Source organism: Ovis canadensis, chromosome 1 (genome assembly GCF_042477335.2).
Source record: "Ovis canadensis isolate MfBH-ARS-UI-01 breed Bighorn chromosome 1, ARS-UI_OviCan_v2, whole genome shotgun sequence".
Classification (NCBI taxonomy): domain Eukaryota; kingdom Metazoa; phylum Chordata; class Mammalia; order Artiodactyla; family Bovidae; genus Ovis; species Ovis canadensis.
The window spans coordinates 166151664-166168222 of NC_091245.1; the positions used below are offsets into that span (position 1 = coordinate 166151664).

General features: G+C 40.8%; 1 long non-coding RNA gene and 1 other non-coding gene across 2 annotated transcripts; one reads left to right on the forward strand and one right to left on the reverse strand.

Annotated features, from left to right (window-relative positions):
- The first annotated feature begins 2979 nt into the window (after nucleotides 1-2979).
- On the forward strand, nucleotides 2980-6053 carry LOC138418853 (uncharacterized). Its single transcript, XR_011248748.1, has 2 exons — nucleotides 2980-3166; nucleotides 3618-6053. It is a non-coding gene; the product is annotated as an uncharacterized lncRNA (long non-coding RNA).
- Nucleotides 6054-11855: 5802 nt separating this feature from the next.
- LOC138431623 (small nucleolar RNA SNORA68) lies at nucleotides 11856-11992 on the reverse strand. The gene has a single exon (XR_011253775.1). It is a non-coding gene; the product is annotated as a small nucleolar RNA SNORA68 (small nucleolar RNA).
- Between the last annotated feature and the right edge of the window lie 4567 nt (nucleotides 11993-16559).

Genomic DNA, 16559 nt, shown 5'->3' on the forward strand with positions numbered 1-16559 from the left:
CTTTGTGACCCCATGGACTGTAGCCCACCAGGCTCCTCCATCCATGGGGTTTCCCCGGCAGGAATACTGGAGTGGGTTGCAATTTTCTTCTCCAGGGGACCTTCCCAACCCAGGGATGGAACCTGTGTCTCCTGCATTGGCAGGCAGATTCTTTACCACTGAGCCACCAGGGAAGCCCAAAAGAAACATTAGTTGGGTATTAACACTTCTTGCGGAGAAGGCAATGGCACCCTACTCCAGTACTCTTGCCTGGAAAATCCCATGGACGGAGGAGCCTGGTGGGCTGCAGTCCATGGGGTCACTAAGAGTCAGACACGACTGAGCAACCTCACTTTCACTTTTCACTTTCATGCATTGGAGAAGGAAATGGCAACCCACTCCAGTGTTCTTGCCTGGACAATCCCAGGGACGGGAGAGCCTGGTGGACTGCTGTCTATGGGGTCGCACAGAGTCAGACACGACTGAAGTGACTTAGCAGCAGCAACGCTTCTTCAGAGGTCTAGACCATTGGAAAGAATACCTCAAGATGCAAGAGAGGAGATGAAGGGCAGATGGTGTCTGTATTCAGAGAAGAAAGATCCACTGGGCAGTCTGGGACCTCAACCCCATCAGGGATACTCTTGCTGCATGCTGGATTCCAGGCCAGTGCACCAGCCCACAGTCACTAATCACTGCTAATCCCATTCCTGCCCCCCTTCTCTTTACCTGACCAACTCTTGTGTGCCCTTCAGAACTGGACTCTGGCCTCGCCTCCCATGATGCCATCCCTGACACTCGCAGGTTGACTTGGATAGCATCTCCTCCCCTCGGACCCTGTGCTCACCTCTACCTAATACTTGTCCTACAGACAACAATGTCTGTTTACCCTACCAGGCTGTGAGCTTCATTAGAGCAGGGTCTTTGTATCCCCAGCACCTACCACAGTGCCCAGAATGTAGTTGGCCCTGAATGCTTATAGAATGAATGAACAGAGGGCAGACTAGACAGGAGAAACAGCCAGGTGTTCCGAAGGAATCAAGAAGAGTGTTGTGAGACAGTGAAATGGGGCCAGGGGGGAGAAAATGAATGAAGGGAGTTAAAAGATACAAACTTTCAGTTATAAAATAAGCCCTGGGACTGTAAGCTACAAGCATGATGACTATAGTTAACAATACTATATTGTATATTTGAAAGTTGCTAAAGGAGTAGGTCTTAAAAGTTCTTATCACAAGAAAAAAATGTTAACTCTGTATGGTGATAGATGTTAACTAGCTTATTGCAACCATCATTCTGCAATAGATACATGCTTATAAAATCATTATGTTGTACAACTAAAATCAATTTAATATTATAGTTCAATTATACCTTAATTTAAAAAAAGCAAACAAACAGAAAAAGAACTGTCACTCAAGAAAGGGTTTATTTGCCTTTTCCAGATGCCTGTGATGGAATTTGACTGAGCCTGGTTGTGATGAATGAAATTCATTAATAAATGAATTCATAAATAAATAAATTAATAATTAATTAATAAATTCATTCATTAATAAAAAGGAAACTTTCTGGCCTATTAGTGCCTTAATTCTGGGAATACCCATAAAGTTAGTAAAAGATAAGCAGGCACAGGCTATTTTGAACATTTGTTCAGGCAGATAGGCTGGTCTTGAGCCCAACTGTCTGCTAGTTTCCAGATTTCCACCCCTCCCCATCCTTAGCCTTTCTATGCCCGGGGCCTCTCTCATTTCTTCTGGTTTCCAGTGCCTTCCCTACCCTCACCTTGTTATGCTATGCTTGAAAAAAAGACCTTAACAGCCTGATCAGTGCGAATTTAAACCACAATTCCTAGGGATTCAAATTGTCTCCAAGGAAGACACTAGTATGTAAGTTTTATTTGTCAGTGTAGAGTAAAAGACAAGTCCTAATCAAGCAGTTTCAAGCATCAGAAAGTTGGCAGGGATAAAATCTTGCAAGTTTACAGTAAGTGGTTAAGACTTAAGGTGTAAGGTAGAGGTTCTCATCCTTTTCGAACCAGGTGCCTGCACTGCTTTGCGTTCCATGTGACCCTACCAGCCAAAAGATTCTGGCTAGCCTTATTCCAGGTCACAAGGTATAGGTACATTATCAGTTTTCAAATCCACATGCTTCCCAGAATCCTTATGGACTTCCCCTCCTCTATGCCCTAAAGTTGCCAACTAAAACACATCTCACAACCTAAATGTTAACAGTTGTGTTTCATTTGATGATAATTTTTAGGAGGCAGCATCTCAAGTAATCCTGAGAGAACTGTTTTGAGAAGGTGAGGGGTGGAGGTGGGGAGTCAGGATTTATAGAAAATTTGCAACAAAGGGCAGGTAGTCTGAAGTCAAAGGTTATTAACAATAAAGAAAACCAGATAGCTCAAGTTAAGGAATTTAGTGCTTTTTCTATGCATGAGAAGGTGGAAGAGCCTGGGCTCTCTGAAATAATTCCTTTGATATGCACCTCACCTATGGGGCCGATATCCTGTGTTTTCACAACCTGAGTTCCCTCAGGGCTCACTAGCTCACTGTCCTGTGGTGGCTGCAATCTCTGATGGTTGTGATAGCCTTTGTTTACTGATACGGCAGGAAATATCCCATTTATCAAAGCTCTGTTGAATAACTGACTTCAGGCCTGCCAATAATATATGAGTCTCCCTTTTGTAGAGAGAATTAGAAGAGACCCTGACATCCCTCTGGTACCTTTCCTGCCTTCTAACAACACACACAGTCATAACTCCACTGCAGTTACTAAATTGTATTATGTTCACCAATTCCCAAGTCTGGAGAGCCAAACGTAAGAAATGTATTATTCAAGTGACTCAGTTTAGTTACTTTCAGCTAGCTACAGAGTCAGGCTAATTATTAGCAAAGTACTGTATTGCAAAACAGATAGATATGTTTGACTTGGCTTACTTAGGCCAATTTATCAGAAATTCTAATGGGGGTGGTTGTTGGTTTATAGGGCTTCTCAGATGTTGCTACTGATAAAGAATCCACTAGCCAGTGCAGGAGACATAAGAGACTCGGGTTTTATCCCCCGGTCAGGAAGATCCCCTGGAAGAGGGCATGGCAACCCATTCCGGTATTCTTGCCTGGAGAATCCCATGGACAGAGGAGCCTGGCGGGCTACAATCCATGTGGTTTCACAGAATCAGACATGACTAAAGCAGGTTAGTACGCACAAACGTGGATTGATAGCAGTGAGATTATCAAAGAAGTGGAATATTTTAAATTTTTACCCTATTTTTGACTGAGAGTTTGTATTCTAAACGTTTAGGTCTTTAGAGGCAAATATTTCCATGAATCATTAAAATGATTTTTAAAGCTAAATATAAGCTAAATATCCAATTCAGTCTTGCTGACTTGCTCTTTTTCTTTACTGAAGTAATTTCAAAATTAGCTTTTCATAGAGGTATAGATATTACCAAGTATTCTAGAAAATTTTTATAAAATAAAGAAAACCATGATGCCAGCCCCTTAAGTCTTTCATTTTCTGTCTTTAGCTCCTCTGTAATTCTTCCCTAGAGTAATATGTATGTGATATCTGGAGTTGCAGCAACTATTTTGTGACCAAGATTAAGAAAGTCCCATGAGAAATATATTTCTCCTTCAATATTACAGAGCAGTAATATTGAAAGAGCCTGGCTCCTGACGACATTCTCGATCGGATGCACCAGCCCTGGGCTGTCTACCTTTGTGGTTGTTGTTATACAGGAAAAAATAAAGAAGGTACTAGTTGTCAGATTTTGTTTTACTTGCAGTTTAAGTCTTTCTAATACTCCAATTATTCCCCCTTTGCTCAGATACCCACCCTGGAAGCAATCAACAATAGCTAAGGGTAGAAGATAGGATCATGTTAAGACACAGGGGACCTCCCTCTATAATTAGTGTTGGAGAGAATGGGTGGTGAGTGTGGGATGTTATTTCTAGAAAATGACAATTAAATAGAAAGGAAAATGATATTGTAAATGCCTACTTTAGAGAGAAGTTTTTGAAGATGATTCCAGCAATTGAGCCAGTGTGGATCTAAAATTAACAAAAATATGAAATTCAGAAAGAGAGGAGATAGGAGGTAATAACTTTGATCCAGACAGTTATTGAAAGCGTTATTTCCTCCAGCTTAGCTGACGCTCTCCAGATGGTCATTTGCGTGAATGCAGGAGTTCCACTTCTTTCTACCCACCCCTTCAGTATACTATGTTCTCAGCATCCATTCTAGATGGCTTAAAAATATCATGGGTCAACTGAAAAGAGGAAGCAGGGGGGTCATTTTGGAAAATGTTAGGGGAAAAGTGTGATATATGCAAGTGTCCTTTCTGTTAGGCAGTCAAGGAACAATGGGCATTAGATTGCTACTGAGTAATCTTAATGAGCAGACAGAAATAAGAATAACAATAACATTGCTCCTGGGTACCTGCCTCCATGATGACTTCACTTGCAACTGGTGGTTTTTGCATAAGAGATGAAAGCTGCTCCTCCCATTCACGTCACGGAGAATTCATCTCAGGCGGTGGATGGACTAGAATATTGTCTTGGAAAAGGAGAGGGTAACAGGCAGGAAGGCTAGGGGCCCCGAACAGAGGAACTAGGCTGCAAGTGTCAGATGTTTTTTGTCTCTCTCTTAAGTGGCAGGAGGGAAAAAGCTACAAGTGTCAGATTTTTTCCCCTTTTCTATACAAAATTAAAAGGAGGTTTCTTTTAGAATTCTGTGTTGACATGATGATACCTGGTTCCATCTGAACTTAACTTTTCTCAAACCTTGAGCTAACCGATGTCTTTTTCTTATGGAAATATTCTTCTTGAGCTATGTTAATGAATTATGTATTTACCCTAGACTCTGTCTTGCTTCAAGTCGGTTCTGCCTAAGACTCAGAACCTATAATGTTTCAACAAACCAGTGCGTTTTACCCATGGAAATGTTCTCTTAAGCTGTGTTAATGAGCCTATGTATTTACTTGGAAACCTGTCTTTCTTCAAGACTCATGTCAATCGTTTTATGGCCCAGGATGACACCTTGTGCCAGTGTTATCTCAAAATGAATGTTGTGGGGTGCGGGGCCTGGTGCCACTCTCTGAGTTCTGAGACAGTTCCTTTCTCTAATTAGCAGCCTGCTGATAGGTATGTAACTTCTTGCTAAAAACTAGCAATGGGGCACTCTTTCTGCCCCCTCTGATGTCTGTGTCAGAAGCTTTCTTTCTTTTACACTTTAATAAAACTTTATGACACAAAAACTCTGAGTGATCAAGCCTTGTCACTGGCCCTGGATCGAATTCCTCTCCTCTGGAGGCCAAGAATCCAGGCATCTTTCATGGCTCAGCAGCAATCTTTCAGAAAAATATACATTTAAAAGCCTTTTGACGTAAACCCATAAACCCAAACATTTTAGTAAGTTTAGGAGCCAAGAATCAGTTTCCTTTGTTCTCTGCATCTAGAGTGAGCTTTTCTCCCCTATCTGTTTAGCTAGAACCAGGAGTTGCTTCTAGAAGTGATGGGGTTGAATGAATGTAGAGGGAGAGAGAAGCACATTTGAAACACTTCCCTCATTACAGACACATTGAACTTAAGATCGTGGTGGTGTGTGTAAACTGAAATGTGGGTCTAGAGAGGCATAAGGACTGAAAGGGTAGATTTATGAGATACCCATAGCTGAAATGATGTAAAGTTCACAGAATAACTTTGAAACAAAGGGATAAAGGGCTCAAAGTTAGAAGACAGGGCACCAGACACATTTAGGGACGAAAGAAACAAGAACTCTTATGTCCCAGAAGCATGAGATGAGGAGCCAAGGAGGTAAGTGTGGCCAGTGGATAGAAAGCTGAACTTTCTGATTGGAGAGCTTAGTGCTGAGTACTGGATACTAGAAATTATGAAATCACTGGATGCCTTTGTAACAAGAGGTTCAGAAAACCAGAGGAGGGCAGGTAATTTAAAGGAATGTGTAGAACAATAATAGCTTGGGTAGGCACTTATCAGACTGATCTTTTGTCTGAGTTGGAAGACTTGAGCATGTTTTTTGTTTTTTGCTGAGAAGAGTGAGGCAACAGAGAGAACCAAAAAGGCAAGAATAGGCACCATTAGGAGACCCTGAGGCCAGACCCAAGGTCTAATTCCTTTGCTCCTTTTCCCAAATTGAACCATTCAACCTCCGGTAAGAGAGCACAAAGGTCAAGGGGAATAGGAATGAGGACTGAGGGAAAAGATTAAATACTTTTGGTGCTAATACATGTAGCTTCGAGGGATCAGGCTTTCTTGCTCCATGTATTTGACCCCCCCCTCTCACCCTCATTCTCACTAGTTCTGAGGCAGCCTGTCCTAGTCTCCACTGTAATTCAAGAGGTTATGAGAACTTTGTGGGATAACTATTCTCAGTGATACTGAGTCCTGGTCACTCATTCTTCTATAGACATTTATTTAGCACCTTTTATGTGCTACATTGAAAACAACCTCATAAAAGAAAGAACCACTGTTACTACCCTCACGTGATGGATCAAGAAACTGAAGCTTAGGTTTAGACATAGAGCAAGTGTGGAGTTTGTTTCTAATGTTGTTTTAACATCACTTTTCTATCTGATTGAGAGCCTTTCTACTAAAACAATGAGATCAATATTTTCTAAATCCTTACATCTTGCTAGAAACTTCAGAGTACACAAAGGAGCTAATACCCTCTCCCACTGTCCCAGAAAGAAATTCCATTTGAGCCACCAGACAATCTCCTTAAATGAAATATCACACAGTCAGTACCCATTTTGCATGGTACTTTGGGATCATAAAAATGACCATGCGAACAGAAGCTAAACCAACCAATCTTAATAATCAATGTAAAAAAAGAACTGACTGTTCTGTAATCTTTAAACTATTTTGTCAAAACATTAAAGATTTGGTTACTGTAAGTTATAAATAAAAAAATATCAAAACTTGTAAGGCTCAGAGAACCGTGCTCTGAAAAGGACACTCAGGGACAGCCTCTAGTGGACTGACAAAGTTTATTATCCAGTTGTGTAGTTTTATAATTTTCAGGGAATAGAGCATAAGGCTGACTTGCACGTAGCCATTCCAGATAAACATTAAAGCATTCAAGCATAAAATACAGTTCCTACCGCCCAAGCCATAACGTAGCTTTGGCGAAACTCTAAAGGGAGTCTTATCATGAAACAACAGTCCTTGCTCTCAGAAACAGGTGGTCAGCAGGAAGTCTTCGAACGCCTCAAGGCCGGACGTATTGACCCTTTGTCATCCGTTCCCAGCCTTGGGCACTCAGTGAACGCTCATAACCCTTTGTTATGCTCGTCCCAGCTTCCAACCTTCGTCAGGAGTGGAGCAAATATATTTTCAGTATTTGCTTAAAGCCTTTCAGCTTCTCCACAAAAACTAATATTTACTTAGTTCCCTTCAATTTAAAACATTAGAAACATTCAGAAGTAAAGTGTTTTATTTCTTTGTACTTATCAAGAATAGTTTTGGGAATTGCCTGGCTGTCCAGTGGTTAGGACTCTGTGCTTTCACTGCAAGCACATGGATTCAGTCCCTGGTCAGGAAACTAAGATATTGCAAGCAGTGAGGTGTGGCAAAAAAAAAAAAAAAAAAAAAAAACTGCCTTTTTTGTTGTATATCTTGCAATATGAAACAAGCATCTTTTCTATTCCTTGGTGAATTGTCAGTCTTCTTTCTAAGTTTGTATTAGCTTCTGATATTTTATCCTTGCACTTTTGATGTTGTCAAATATTCCAAGAGTTTTGTAATGTGAAGATTTCCTGTTTGTTTCTTTGTTTACCACCAACACTTCCTCTGGGACATCTTTATGTGGCTTGTCATAACCAGTTTTTTCATCTGTGTCAATAAGTTAACCTTCACAAAGTTCCTTTGATGCTTAATGCTGCTAAGTCACTTCAGTCGTGTCCAACTCTGTGTGACCCCATAGACAGCGGCCAACCAGGCTCCTCCATCCATGGGATTTTCCAGGCAAGAGTACTGGAGTGGGGTGCCATTGCCTTCTCCGAATGATGCTTAATGTTATGTATCAACTTGTTTGGGCCATTGTGTCCAGATATTTAGTCACATCTTGAATTACACCATCAGCTTTCACCTAGGTCTCCAGTACGCTGGTTCACTCTGCACATTTTCACATGTTGGCCTCCATAGTCATGTGAGCCAACTCTTTAAAATATGTCTCTCATTATGTGTGTGCGTGTGCATGTGTGTGTATGTGTATATATATACAAGTCCTATTGACTCTGTTTCTCTGGAGAACACAGACTAACAGTTCCTCTGGCTAAGCATCTGTGTCTCAAACAGCGGCAGTGATGACATTTCCTTGATCAGCTTTTTCTAATTCCATTTATATTCAATTAGAATTTCACTTTTTGTTTCTTTACTCCACTTTCATCTCTACTGTCCAATTATCATTTTTGTAAAATGTCACATGGATTTATCACTGGTAGACAAAGAAGCAACATAGCTACACACTCTGCTCTCTGTACGTAAACTGAGTAGCAGATGCGCAGTGGCCAGTTACCACAAACCTTTTTTTTAATTTTTATTTTACATTGGAGTACAGTTGATTGACAATGTTGTGTTAGTTTCAGGTGCACGGCAAAGTGATTCAGTTATACTGATATGTATACATCTATTATCCCATTCTTTTTCAAGTTCTCTTCCCGTGTAGGTTTAAAAAATATTGAGTAGAATTCCCGGAGCTGCACATCTGATCCTCATTGATTACCTGTTTTTAAAAATAATCCATCTTATTTATTTTTGGTTGTGCTGAATCTTCATTGCTGCATGCAGGCTTTCTCTAGTTGCAGTGAGCAGGGGCTGCTCTTCATTGCAATGCATGGGCTTCTTATTGTGGTGGCTTCTCTCGTTGCGGAGCACAAGCTCTAGGCACACAGACTTCAGTAGCTGCAACACTTGGGCTCAGTAGTTGTGGTGCATGGGCGCAGCTGCTCCATGACACGTGGGATCTTCCTGGACCAGGGATCAAACCTGTGTCTCCTGCATTGGCAGGCAGATCTCCATTCACTGTGCCACCAGGAAAGTCCGGAAGTCCCAATTATCTGTTTTGTATATAGTAGTGTATATGTGTTAATCCCAACCTTCTAATTTATCCCCCACCCCAGCCCCATTTCCTCTTTGGTAACCATAAGTTTGTTTCTGAAATCTGTGAATCTGTTTCTATTTTGAAAATAAGTTCATTTGTATCATTTTTTTAATTCCACATATAAGTGATATCATATGGCGTTTGCCTTTGTCTGACATATTTCACTTAGTATGATAATCTCCAGGCCCACCCATGTCGCTGCAAATGGCATTATTTTATGGCTGAGTAATATTCCATTGTATATATGTACTACATCTTTTTTATCCATTCCTCTGTCAATGGACATTTTGGTTGCCACCAATAGACTTTCCAAAAAAGTAATGTGATTGGTCCGTGAAGAGCATGTGCATCTCTTATCTATGTAGTGATCTGTGGACTGAAGAGCTAGCACCCAGTTTGTACTTTATATATCCATCTCTATCTCTGTCTACCACATATATGTGTGTGTGTATGTGTGTGTGGGGGGTGGGTGGGTATAGTAACTGAAATTTGAACTGTGTGGTTCGGCAACGAGTGATATTTAACTAAACCATAGTAACTAATTAAATGTATGCATATTGAAGCCATGCAATGCAAGGACTGCTTCTATTTACTTTTGAACTAATTGTCTAGGTCCATAAATCTCTACTATGAAGGACAGTCCCTTGGTCAGGAAAGAGATCAAATGAGTCAATCCTAAAGAAAATCAACCCTGAATATTCATTGGAGGGACTGATGCTGAAGCTGAAGCTCCAATACTGTGGCCACCTGATTCAAAAAGCCGATCCATTAGAAAAGACCCTGATAAAGCTTGAGGGCAGGAGGAGAAGGGGGCAACAGAGGATTAGATGGTTGAATGGCATCACCAACTCAATGCACATGAGTTTGAGCAAACTCTAGGAGATAGTAAAGGATAGGGGAGCCTGGCATGCTGCAGTTCATGGGGTCTCAAAGAGTCATACACAACTTAGCAACTGAAGAACAACTCTGATGGATAACAAAACAGGTTCTCAACTGAATCAGTAGCACCTATGTAAAAGTTGTATCATTTCATTAACTGTTATTCTTGAAATACCTGATACTTGCTTTCTTGCCTATTTTCTGTGAATAGCTGGCTGCTTAGAAAATCACATAAAAATGTTCAAATATAGAAGGTGGTTTGTGGTACAGACAACTATTTGTCCACTGAAAATCCGTTCTGCAATCCTTTCTTGAATTGTGAAAGTCACAGTTTTAATTCTAACTAATGGATGGTTTCCTGTTTGGGAATATGCAATAATGTAACATAGTAATACAGGGGATTTACATATATTTATAACACACTAAAGAGTTAATTGATTCTCTTCCCTTCCAGCTCTAACTTAAAGAGGATAAGAAAAAACAAGGTTCTAAGTGTAATCCCCTTCTGAGAAAATAAATTGAGCAGAACCTGTTGAAGACAATTAATGATGTCACGAAGCCACCACAGATAGGATGAGTAAGATCTGCCACTCTGCAGTGTGCATGTGATGTTTCACAGTTAGCAGTTACTGCGCACTAAGGCTGTGAGCCTCCATGTCTAGTCACCAGACGTGCTGGGATGAAGGCTTCCAATAATTAAATTTCCAGGAGCTGCTAAAATCTGATGAGGGACAGTTACTGCAATAATTACATAATTTTTGTGGCAAAATAAATTTAATATAGTGTTAATCAGTTAAGTTATTGACATGGAAATACTTTATCCTAATGCAGTTCTTAAAATTTGTGCATCATGCAATGTGGCTTCTCAGTAAGCAACATATTTAAAAGATCTGATTTAACATGAACAAATGCGTAACACTTCTCTTGTGCCTCAGCTGGTAAAGAATCGGCCTGCATTGCGGGAGACCTGGGTTGCGAAGATCCCCTGGAGAAGGAAAAGGCTACCCTTTCCAGTATTCTGGCCTGGAGAGTTCCATGGACTGTATTCATTAGTCAATTCAATGTGTAACACTTATGTATATGCACTAGAGGGCACTCACCTACTGTTTTCTAGTTGAGCAAAATGGTTTCAAACAAGGCTATTGAAGAATTGCCTTAGAATCTTGTTTAAAATATAGACTCTTAGACTGTAAAGGAGCCCTGTGAATCTGCATTTTTAGTAAGAGCATATTATAAGGGAGCATGGTTAAGAGGATGACTTGTGAAGCTTGACTGCCAGGATTTGAAACCTGGCTTTGATACTTGTGAACTCGGATAATTATTTAATCTCTCTTTACCTAAGTTTCCTTATCTGCCAGATACAGTCAGGAATAGCACCTATGTCTTAGGTTGTTGAAAAGATTAAGAGAGTTAACCTAGAAGATACAATATAATGCCTGGCAGTAAATATTCACTCTATTATTAAAAGTTTTTTGTTTGTTTGTTGTTTTGGTTTTTGGTTTACCCAAACAATTTTATTTGGGCAGCCCTGGGGACTGGGAAGAACTGCACATAAAATAAGGTATTGGGCCTCTTGTTGGTGAACGTGGCCTGTGCTAGCAATGCAGGACCTGATGGGGCAGTGCGAAGTTACACACTGAATTGATCTTGGAGTAGCGGAACTGCTTGACTCCTGGTCAGCGGCACTCATACTGACTGTGGTCTCCTCCACCTTCATGATCAGTATTCAGTGTGCTCAGGCACCCACATCTCTGTCTGCAGGGATTGAGAGAGGGCACGGTACATGTGTACATTCCCCCATACCTCCCATCGCATATAGGGGAAGAAGGCACTCGAGGACCCGATGGCCACAGCACCCGTCCCCAGCAGGCACTGGCTACCAGAGCCGTAGAACCTTCAAATTCATTTTGAGGGGCAAGGCCAGAGCCTCCCAAAGGCAATGAAATCCACTTGGTACTAGCACCTCTCTTTAAACTATAGCTATAAGGAACAGCAGGCTTCCTTGGTGGCTCAATGATAAAGAATACCCCTGCCAACGCAGGAGACTCAAATTGGATCCCTGGGTCGAGAAGATCCCCTGCAGAAGGAAAAGGCAACCCACTCTAGTATCCTTGCCCAGGAAATCCCATGGACAGAGGAGTCTGGTGGGCTACAGTCCCTGGGATTGCAAAAGAGTCAGACACAACTTAGTGACTAAACAAGAAACAGCAGTTTTCAGGTTTAGGTGCTTAGAAGTATTTTTTTTTTTTAATAAAGATGCACATTGATATTGTTGCAAGAAGACTTGATAACTACTCTTGAGCAGCACAAGACTATTTTTAAAAGGAAAAAGAAGATATTCTCAACATTCTACCCAGCTGGGCTAAAACTTCAGGTTCTGACCCCCAGCTAGAGTGACCACAGAATGGGAAGAACCAAAGGTACAGGATAAAGCTGGTGTTTGTATGTTCTGCCAAACAGTTTTTCCTTTATTCAGAAGTCAATGGAAAGTCATCACAGGCATTGAGGCAGAAGAAGGCAAGACCAGGTCTATACGTGAGATGGATTACTCTGCAAGCAGAGTGGGGGTTGGAATGGGATGGGTTACATTGGAGGCAGATGGGTGAGGGAGCTCGGGTAGATACAACGCTTCTCCTTTTCCAGCCCAGGGAACGGTCTCCAGAAAGCATTGCAATTATCCACATCAGTGACTCTAGTATTAACAATTTGAACCTTATAAATCTTTTCTTCTTAGGTGAAAATAGAGTTTGTTATGAAACACTCTGTGCCAACTCTACCCGATGTTTTATACACAGTACAGAGCACACAGTACCTGGAAGGCATCCTCCCTAAGTTTTGAGGCAGCCAGTCCTGCAGTGAAAGCTCATTAGCTATGCAGTCATCAAGGAAAAACTGGACTGCTTTCCACCATACCGGAGGCTATGAAAGGACCACATTCTGTGCATCAACTGGTGAGCCTGTCAAGGTTGGGGTAGATTTCCAGGAACTGTGGCAGCTTTGAAGTGTCTGACCTAAGAGAGATTAAAATAAACTTCAGTTCTGCTCTATCACACCCCAGCCAAAATGGGAGGAGCCGCCAGGGGGGCAGGAGAAAGTGGTGGAGGAGGAGGGGAAAATTGAAGTCACAGTCTCCTCGTTGGTTTTGCCTTGAATTCACCAACACTGCTCTGCTGTCATTAAATTAGTGGAGTCAACAGTGCTTGGGGAAATAGCTACAATACATGAGTCTTTTCTCTAGTTGCTGAGGAGGGGCTATGAATGATTTTATGAGAAAAGAATCCATCCCTGGGGCCCTCTCTAACAGGATCAATTCCTGCTTGCTCCCTCAGCCACGCCTCATGTATCGCCCATCTACCTAGTCACTTAGTTCCTTAGAAACATATGTTTCTGAGTTTCTGAAAACCCACAAACTATAAAATGATAAAACAACTCTTTCCTCTGTTAACATTGCAGAATCAATCTTAGACTGCGTAGAGCTAGAAAGAATCCAATCCAATGGTTTTCAAGTTCGTTTTAGTATCTGATCCCTTCAGAGGAAATCCAGTGAAGAAGTTCAAATAATATGTGAACAGAAAGCAGAGCTGCTTTTTTGAAAGGGATTTCTGGCTGGGCAATGCCTCTATCTCCAACACCCTATTTTGTGAATTAATTCTTTGAACACCCAGGACTTAAAGGAGCAAAGTCTGAAAGTCATGATTAAACAAGTTCTTCCATTTTACAGAGGACAAAAATGAGTCCCAGAGAGTTCAGAGTTATTTGGTTTCATGAGGGCTCCCCAGAGTAGTCATTTGCTAAGAAACACTTGTGAAAAAAATAATGTTTTCTTGATGGATGATGATGTAGGTACACAGATATATTAAATGCAACTAGAGCATTTATCAGTGGATATTATTTTTTATTCAGCCCCTTAATTTTCACATTATATTTTAAAAAGTAAAGGAAGTGAATTTGCCATTAACCATATGAAAATTTTTGGAATGAACTGATTCTCCCTAAGGCTTACTAAGAGAAAAATTTAACCCTAAAGTTATAGCCAAACATATGAGACTATGAGAAAATCAGAATACTCAAAAATTAATCCAGAAAATGAGTGTATCCCATGCATGCATGCGTGGTCAGTCATGTCTGGCTCTTTGAGACCTCATAAACTGTAGCCCACCAGGCTCCTCTGTCCATGGGATTTCCCAGGCAAGAATACTGGAGTGGGTTGCTATTTCCTTCTCCAGAAGATCTTCCTGACCCAGGGACTGAACCCACATCTCTTGCATTGACAGGTGGATTGTTTACCGCTGAGCCATGACACACTTTATAACTTGTATTTTTTATATATACATATAGTAGCTTTATTGAGCTATGATTCACATATTATGCAATTCACCATTTAAAATATACAGTTAGGGGGCTGAGATTGTGGAGTAGGAAGAGCCTAAGCTCACCTTCCACAGGCGTATCAAAATTACAACTATTTACAGAGCAACTATTAATGAGAAGGATGTGAAGACTAGCTGAGAAGATCTCTACAGCTGAAGATATGAAGAAGAACACTACAATAAAGATGGGTAAGAGGGGCAGAGATGTGAGATATGTGAGACCCACATTCTCAGGTAGATGACTCACAACAAAAAAGATAATTACAGACATTCTTCCCAAGGAGCTAGGAGTCTGAGCCCAATACAGAGCTCTAGGCCTAAAGAATCCTACACTGGGAGGTTAAGCCACCAAAACAACTGGCTTGGAAGGCCAGTGGGGGTTTTATATACGTATATGTGGTATGTTAGACCACAAAACCCATCTCAGTGAATTTAAGAAGACTAAAACTATACCAAGCATCTTGTCCAACAACAATATAGGACTAGAAATCAACTACAAGGGAAAAAAATTTGTGGAAAACCACAAACACACAGAGGCCAAATAATATGCTACTAAACAACCACTGGGGCTTCCCATATGATGTAGAGGTAAAGAATCTGCCTGCCAATGCAGGAGACTCAGGAGACATGGGTTCAATCCCCGGATCAGAAAGATCCCCTGGAGAAGGAAATGGCAAGCTGCTCCAATATTTTTGCCTGGAAAGTTCCATGGACAGAGAAAACTGGTGGGCATGAAAACTGATCGATAGGGTCACAGAGTCAGATGCTACTGAACGACTGAGAACACACAACCAATGGATCAATGCAGAAATCAAAGAGGAAATTAAAAAAAAAAAAAAAAAAACACCTGGAGACAAATGAAAATGAAAACAATGATCCAAAAATCTGTGGGATGCAGCAAAAGCAGGGCCAGGAGGGAAGTTGACAGCAATACAACCCTTCCCTAAGGAAATAAGAAAAATCTCAAACAATCGAAACATACACCTCAAGACACTAGAAAAAGGAGGACAAACAAAACTCAGTTGAGAATGTTTCCTTTAAATCAAAGATTAACCAATGTAGTTCACCACTGTAACAGAATAAAGAGGGGGGAAAAAAAACATAAGAACTAAACAGGCGATGATAAAGGTACTTGATAAACTTCAACATTTATTCTTGCCTGGAGAATCCCAGGGACAAGGGAGTCTTCTGGGCTGCCATCTATGGCGTCGCACAGAGCCGGACACGACTGAAGCTACTCAGCAGCAGCAGCAACAGCATTTATTTGTGGTTTAAAAACCTCTGTGGTATAGCCACACTGGGAAATAGTTTGGGACTTCTTTATAAAACTAAGCATGAAACCGCCATACGACGCAGCAATATGCACTCACGGACATTTATCCCAGAGAAGTGAAAACTTACATTCACACAAAGATCTAGACATAAATTTGCAGAGCAGCTTTATTTGTTTAGCCCCAAACTGAAGCAACCCAGATGTCTTTCAATGGGTGAATGTTTGCACAAAGTGTGATATATCCATACTAAGGAAAGCAGTAAAAAAAGAATGAATTCTTTACCTGTGAAACAACTTGGATGAATCTCCACGGAATTATATTGAGTGAAAAAAAAACCAGTTCCTGAAGATTGCATACTACATGATTTATTTGATTTGTATAAAATTTTTTAAGATGAAATTTTAGAAATTAAGAACAGATTAGTGATTCACAGGAGTTAGGGAAAGAGCTGTGCATACAAAAGGGCCACATGAGCAATCTTTGTGATGATGAAAATGTTCTGTATTTTGACTATGGTCAATTCACATGTGATGAAATCACATAGAACTAAATACACATGAGTATAAGTAAAGTGGAGAAAGAAACGGCAACCCACTCCAGTACTCTTGCCTGGAGAATCCCATGGACAGAGGAGCCTGGTGGGCTACAGTCCACGGGGTCACAAAGAGTCAGACACGACTGAGCGACTTCAATTTCACTTTCACTTTCGCTATAAGTAAAATGGGAGAAGTCTGAATAAGATTGTGGGATTGTAATGTCAAGGTCCTGATTGTAACATTACACTATATCTCTGCAAGATGGTACCATGGGAATAAACTGAGTAGATGGTACAGACTTTCTCAGTATTATTTCTTACAACTGTGTGTAAATCTACAAATTACCGCAAAAGCGAAGTTTAATTGAAAAAACTTCTCCTAAAAACCTAGTAATAGGTGAGAACTTC